Below are 7,453 nucleotides of genomic sequence, written 5' to 3' on the forward strand. Positions count from 1 at the left end.
ATAAGGGAGAACGGAGAATCGAACTCTTCATCTTCATCTCACGAAGAGTATGCCAGAACCACCACACCAAGATGCCAAGCTTGTCCACTTTAAGAAACGAGACCTATTTGACCCTTGTCCTAGAGAAATATTATAAACTCTTACCAGAAAAAAAGGATGTATTATATACCCAGAATTTATTATTTGAAAAGAAATTCACAAAAAAACATGAATTCTGAAAAAAATTCAAAAAATAAAAAAAGTTCATCAATTTCGAAAAAAATCATATTCAAAACATGCACCGAGTTAAAAAAAGTTTGTCGAATTTGGAAAAAAATTCGTCAATTTTTTAAAAAAAGTCATGGATTTTGGGAAAAAGTATCAATTCGAAAAAGTTCATTAAATTTAAAAAATCATCAAAATAAAAAAAAGTTCATCGATTTTTAAAAAATCTACATTGGTTTTGTAAAAGTTTATCAAATTTCAAAAAGATCATCAATTTGAAGAAACGTTCACGTATATGCAAAAATATCATCGAACCAGGAAAAATAAAAAATAAAAAACCAAAAAATAAAAAAATGAATAAAGAGATGAAAATTTATCTGTTACGCCAGCAACTCATAGGAGCTAAATCGCTGGTTCGATTCTTCGATTCTCAAACGTGGCACTTTTTTGCGAAAACATGAAAACAAACGTTAGATGGGCCAAACCATCACAGGGGCGCTTCAGGCGCCTGTTTGCAAAAACACGCCTACAGCCTAAAAACAAACGTTAGATGGCCCAGCCCATCATTTTGTTTTTTGTTTCTGAAAAAGTAAAAAGGCTGCGCGAGTGGGAATTGAACCCGTAAATTCCATCTCATTGTAGGAGAGAGTAACCAACTCGCCACACTAAAAATTACGTTTATTTATAAATTCTTCTCTCTTTTTTTCTTTACTTGTTTTTTTCATTCTTTTCTCCTTTTTTTCTTTTTCCTGTTCATCTTTTCTCTTCTTTTAGAACGTTTTTGTTTTTGTTTGAATTTTTATTTTCTTTTTCTTTTTCTTTTTCTTTTTATTTTTCATTTTATTTTCTATTTTCTTTTATTTCTGTTGCAAAAGAGGTGAACTTTTTTTCAAAATCAATGAAATTTTCTCAAAATGGTTGAACTATTTTAAAAAATTCGAGAACTATCTTCCAAAAGCGACGAACTTTTTCCAAAATTGATGAACTTGTTTAAATGTTTATGATTTTCTAAATATCACTGAATTCATTTGAAATCGGTGAACTTTTTTTATTTCAGGACTTTTTTTTTCAAAATTGATGAATTCCTTTCAAATTCGATGTTTTCTTAACGACTGAGTGAACTTTTTTTGAAATTGATGAGCTTTTTTCAAATTCTTTGAAGTTTTTTTCAGATTTGATGATTTTTTTCAAATTTGATAAACTTTATTTATTTTCGTGAAGTTTAGAAAAAAATTGATGAACCTTTTGAAAACCGATGAACTTTTTTTCAAATTAGATGAACTTATTTCAAAAAACTTTTTGAGGTTCTTTTTCATGTTTAAGTTTTGTCGTGTTGTGTTTTCGTGGGCCGACCCAACTGAAGGTTGCAGTAAGCGCCAGTTGACCTCCGCGGCGCTGAAGGCGCTTAATAGGAGCTCCCCGCCTGAAGCGTCAAATATGGTCTGGTTCTCCGCTTGAGTCTCCCTCCTGCTCAACATTTTTTATAAGAATACTTGGTTCGATTCGATTGCGTGGATGGTCCATGGAGCTAAGCCAACTGCCCAGGTCATCGGTTTTGGTTTTTCCCAGTCCAAACGCCCGTTTGGGTCCTTATTTTTAAACTATGGGCTAATGTAACGATGAGGTGGTTGCTTGTCCCATTCTCCACTGTGCATCTCCACGTTCATGGACTCGGTTGACCGGTGTAAAGTCAATCAATTAACGTCCTGAGCAGAATTACAATGTTATTCTTTAAGCAGCCATCAAGATCTTAGGTTTACTTTTTCGGTTTGACTGCAAGTACGGTCGGTTTTTTAAACCATGGGTGTAGCTGAGATACACTCCCCTTATTCTCTATCACCATGGAGGTGGAGGGAAGGAGGAAACTAGATTGATGCGACAGCCTCTCAGATCTATTGTTACAACACCATCGGTGGTCGGTCCCACCTGACGCATCTCATCATTGCCGCTTTGTAGCACCACCGCATGCGGTCTCAGCACTAATCAAAACTTGCCGACCTTGCTGGACACAACATGCTTCCGGGATGGTTGCAGCTTCTATCATTGTTAGTTGTAGCTTTCTCCTACACCTGTCGAAGCTTCCATGGGCAGTCGTGTGGGAATGAGGCGCCCTTGGTCGAGGTGATAGATCAGGAGTGAGATCGGTCGGGCGAATTACACTGTGTTTCTTTAACTAACAATCGAGGTTGAAGGTTTCCTTTTTCTAGTACGACTGAAAGTACGGTCATTTGTTTTTAAACCATGGGTGTAATTGGGATACCCTCCCCTTATTCTCTGTCGCCATGGAGGTCGAAGGAAAGGAGGAGACTAGATTGATGTGCCAGCCTCTCGGATATGTCGTTACAACACCGTCGGCAGTTGGTCGCAGCTGATGCATATCATCATTGCCACTTTGTAGCACCATCGCTTACGCTCTCATCACCGATCAAAATTCGCTGGCCTCGCTGGTCACGACATATTCCCAGACCGGTCGCAACTTCTAGCATTACCGGTCGCAGTTCTCTCCCACACCAGCCGTAGTTTCCATGAGAAGTCATGTGGAAATGACATGATCTTGGTCGAGGCAACCGATCAGGAGCGAGATCTGTAAACTGATCGCCGATGTTCATGAAAACACCATCGCGTCCATTGCCCCCATATCGGAGATCTCCCGATCACAACTTCCTCCAAGGCCCGTCGCAGCTTCAAGATCAATGCTTTTTTATATCAACTAGTTAGCCGAGGAAAACCGTGCTATAGGTTATTTAGCACATGTTACGTAAATCAATTTTATAAATTCCTTACTATTTAGATGTATCTAATTTCCCTTTCAATCAATAATAAATAAAATATAAAATATACTCTATTTTTCTTGGTCAAAAACACTTTTAGGAAAATTTTCATGCCAAACAAATAAATATATGTAACAATGTCGCGGTTCTTCCAAAACAATTTTCGTCCGGTTCTCCTTGGATAAAAAAATAGATCCAAATTTCCCTCTAGTTCTCGATGGTGAAAAAATTAATTCTGACGCAAAAGCTCTAATCTTCGCGCTTACTTTTCCCTCCAATTAACTAGAAAACGCTAAATAAATTGGGTCTCAAACCCATCTACATCCAGCCCAGCCCCTATCCGGCGACTATCACGCCGCACTCCAACACCCAGCACGCCGCCACCTCAGCGCCCAACGCGGCCGCTACCTGCAACCACCCCCACCTCCACCCCGTATCGATCTGCCGCTTCCTCGATCTACCTCGCCGCCGCTTCCTCGATATGCCTTGCCGCCGTTTGGATCGTTGCGGCGACGTCTTCGTCGGCCTTCAGCTTCAGCACCTACATCCTGAAGGAGCACGATCTCGTCGCTGGTATGGATCTGAACGCCCACCGCTTCCCTGATCTGACTGCTATGAGTTCTCTGAGGTGCATGCTAGGTGAAACACCACTATACCGATGTAGGGTCGGAGACAGGGAGGGGCTATCAGGGTTCAGACCCTTGCCAATGGCTCGCCCCCCTCAACGATTCGTAGCAGACAGTTTGTACTGTATATGCCTAATGGCCGCAGCTAATTGCATAATTAGCCCATACGTACACAAATAATTAAACCATTAGTGATGTAGAAAAGCCCCTTAAACCATGTACGGTTGTGAGACTATAATTTTGCGATGGGCCAGTGCCTAATCCATCAATCAGGTCGATCTATTGATGTGTACCTACCATACATTGTATCCCTATATGAACGATGAGAGTAGATTTTTTATTTTGTAAAGTAAGACCTTAAACTGGTTGATTAATGTTTCATATAAAATAGTAAAGTAGTCTACTAATTATGTGTCCTTTTATATATAGTAGTCAAAGATGAAACGAAAGACATGAACAACTAATGTGGTAAATTATTTTTCAAACCAATTGCTTAAAACTTCGAGCTGCAACATTCTTGGGGAGAATTGTTATTTTTTTAGTTCTAGAAAATAATTTTATTCTTTATCATCGACACTATCATAACACTTAATATACTGTAATATTCCGTCTTTTACGTCAGCAATAGTGTTTCGCCGCCCTCATGTTCAAATCTTGGCTCAACCGATGCAAGCTTTTTGGAGTTCCCTTGATTGAAGGATTGCTTTTGTTAATCTCAAACTCAGACGGGCTTTCGTTTTCCCTTCTGTTTAGGGAAGCAGTCAACATCATCAGGACTTCTACTTGTAAGAGTCGCTAGCTTCTCCGAAGATTTTGACATCTCACCCATCTTTAAATTATTTGGTATATTTGCGTTGGAATCAATTTTCGGTGTCCCCGATGTAGTGATGATTTTATATCACCCTGAATAGTTGGTGGAATTGTAGTTACACATACACCTGATGTAGCAATATCATGGCGAACATCCACACTAATGTTGTTTGTTGGCACACTGTGGCCACCTTGGCTGCTGCTTCTTGAACGACTTATTTGGATGGCACATGAGGCAACATGCTGCTGCTCTCCTGTCACCTAGTGCTTAACAGAATCTTATCCGTCACTTGAATACTGCTAACTTTGCATAATCTGTATATTTTTCAACTTAAACCTGTTCTGAATCCATATGTCGACAGTGTTATATCTGAGTGTGTGTGTGGCCGGACCCATGGTCTTGTACCTCCTCTCTCTATTTTAGTTATGATAAGCTGATAGTGCATTGATATGCTACTGTGTACTTTTCTGCCCTCTCCATTCACATGTTTCTTTTCGTAGGTTTCATCGGTTCTGGGACCCAAACTGCTGAGGGGACTTCCACAACTTGTATTACTTGATTTCCCTGTCTGAGACTACAATCTTGTCCTAGGTGGATTTTCCTTTCTCCTTCCCTCATTTATCTGCTAGGGTAGCATGTCTATTGGCAAGTTAAATTGTCTCTGTTATGTCATTAGTTAATTTCTCTTTACTTGTAATGGTTTTTCTGACATTTTTAATTATATCTAGGATGGCGATGGACATGTTGACCATATACCTGCACTATGAAGGTGCAAATCAGGAAGCCAAAATTTTACAAATATCCATGATGAGGCGTGATGTCTCGTATTATTACTGAATCTTGATGATCGAGGAAGTTGGCTTTCAGGCAATTGACTTTCTGTAATCTATGCGAAAAAAACCCGTCTAGGTAGCCCCTACTTAGTTCACATTTATTTTCAAGGTCTTGTGATGCAAATGTTGTCCGACCCCGAGATTGTGAAAGCTGTCCATTTGTATGTTTAAGGAGAAGGTCTTGAGATTTGAAGTTGCAGCTTTTTGTAGCTTCAAGATTTGAATATCATTCCATCTAATATTATTGTCTCTTGGTAGGTGAGGGAAACGAGGGATCTTACGGGTGAATCTTTTTCAAGACTGAACCAACAGGGGACTGGAACTGAACACCCACACACAGGTTGCTAAAAAAAGGCGTACTTCTTCCATCAAGGTAAAGATCCGCCAGGGGGCACGGTTTACTGCACCCAAACTATCATGCCTGCTTGAAAAATGGATTTTGTTACAAATTTTGCTCAATCTGCTATATGCAAGTAAAGGATAAATTTATCCAAGCATTAGCAAGAGAGGTGACCTTGGGCTTAGACTTCGATGTCGGGTCCAGTTTATTTAGTTTTTTGGGGCACCTATACTGGGCTAACATTTAGAGAGCTCATATTGTTCATGCAAATTATATTATCATTGTCGTCGAATGCTAATATTGATCATGATATGGGCTGCTTCCATAGTAGTATTTGGAGTATGGATTCAAGAACTAAGGCCGGTGGTATTGAGTTAGGTGCTGAATTTGCCCTTGTCCGTAGAGATCAACCTATTCTTGATAATCAGGATTTGGTAAGGGAAGTTTCTGATTGCAAGACAATTGGTGAGGCTTTCTCTTCAGCATACTTAATTGCCTGGCCTTCAACTTTTGAAAGTTAAAATATTCTCTTCCACATTCGGAAATCATATTTCCACATTCTGAAATCATATTTGTGTACATTTAATCACATATATCTAAGGTGCAATTTTTCCTTTACAGATTCAAGAGAAGTAATTGAGTTGCAGCTGAATTCTTGGATCAAGAAGCAAATAAAATTTGAAGATTTTAGCTACCAATAGTCGTAGTTTACATACATAGAATGAAATATGTAATATCATCCACAAGATCTTTTTCTTTCCTCTAACTGATGCAAATGCTATGGTGTAATATTCTCCATAGTTGTGTTTTCTACGCTCAAAATGATATAAATGATATATTTATTGTAATGTATATGTGTCATACACTCTTGTATATTCGTAATAAATAGCTTCATATTTTGAATTTCTATATGTGTTGTGCTTCAATTTCTATATCATTTTGAAGTTGCGAAGCATAATAATAAAATGGTTAACTATTTGTACAATTGCATTGATTTTATTAAATAAATTTATATTCCATAAAATGGGTATCGATTTTGTGGTTAATAATAAAAAACAAATACATTAATTAAGTTACCATATTGATATAGTAGTGTTGCCGATGGTGTTACTATAGTTACAAATTTTGTTACTATAGTAGTTGACAACTATAAATTATAGTGTTACAATATTTGGATATTATGTTACTAGTTGTGTTCCGACCCTAAAAAATGTGTTACCAGTTGTGTTACTATACTTACAAAAACATGTTACCACCAATGTTCTACATCTATGAAAATATGTTACTACCGTGTTACTATAATTACAAAAATGTGTTACGAGTGTGTTTGGTAACCCATAATACACATGTTACTACAATGTAAATGTAACACATTTTCAAGTATATGGTAACAATTACTATGTGTGACAGTTCATACCACTTAGTAACACGGTCTAATGGAACACATTTCAAACTGTGTTACTATATGGCCTAGTAACATACTTTTGGCCCTGTAGTAACACAAGACGATGTACTAAAGCTCTGTCATGTTGTAGTGAATGCCTTTTAAGCTAGGATGATTTCAATGATGCTCGCGTAAAAGATAAGACTTGAAACATAACAAGAGCATCATGAAGCATAAGTTTCTCTCTCATAATAATTTTCAGTGGCATCATGAATAGATTCATCAATATAACCATCACATAAAACATTCTTTTCATGATCCATAAGCATAGAAAATTTATTACTCTCCATATAAGCAATTCTATTCTCATTCATAATAGTGGGAATATCATAGGAAGGTCGAATACTATAAATTGTTCCCACATTAAAAGAGTAATGTTCAGCAAAGTGATAATCAAAATTATGACAATAATTATCACTACCTT

General features: G+C 37.6%; 1 long non-coding RNA gene across 3 annotated transcripts; it reads left to right on the forward strand.

Annotated features, from left to right (window-relative positions):
• Window positions 1-3,316: 3,316 nt before the first annotated feature.
• Window positions 3,317-6,399, forward strand: LOC123167483 (uncharacterized). Of its 3 annotated transcripts, none has more exons than XR_006483937.1 (3): window positions 3,317-5,321; window positions 5,504-5,618; window positions 6,207-6,399. It is a non-coding gene; the product is annotated as an uncharacterized lncRNA (long non-coding RNA). The 3 variants fall into 3 exon arrangements; XR_006483938.1 differs by having other exon boundaries at window positions 3,317-5,003; window positions 5,141-5,321; window positions 5,504-6,393; XR_006483936.1 differs by having other exon boundaries at window positions 3,317-3,548; window positions 4,913-5,321; window positions 5,504-6,393.
• Window positions 6,400-7,453: the final 1,054 nt, after the last annotated feature.

This window comes from Triticum aestivum, chromosome 7D (assembly GCF_018294505.1).
Source record: "Triticum aestivum cultivar Chinese Spring chromosome 7D, IWGSC CS RefSeq v2.1, whole genome shotgun sequence".
Lineage (NCBI taxonomy): Eukaryota > Viridiplantae > Streptophyta > Magnoliopsida > Poales > Poaceae > Triticum > Triticum aestivum.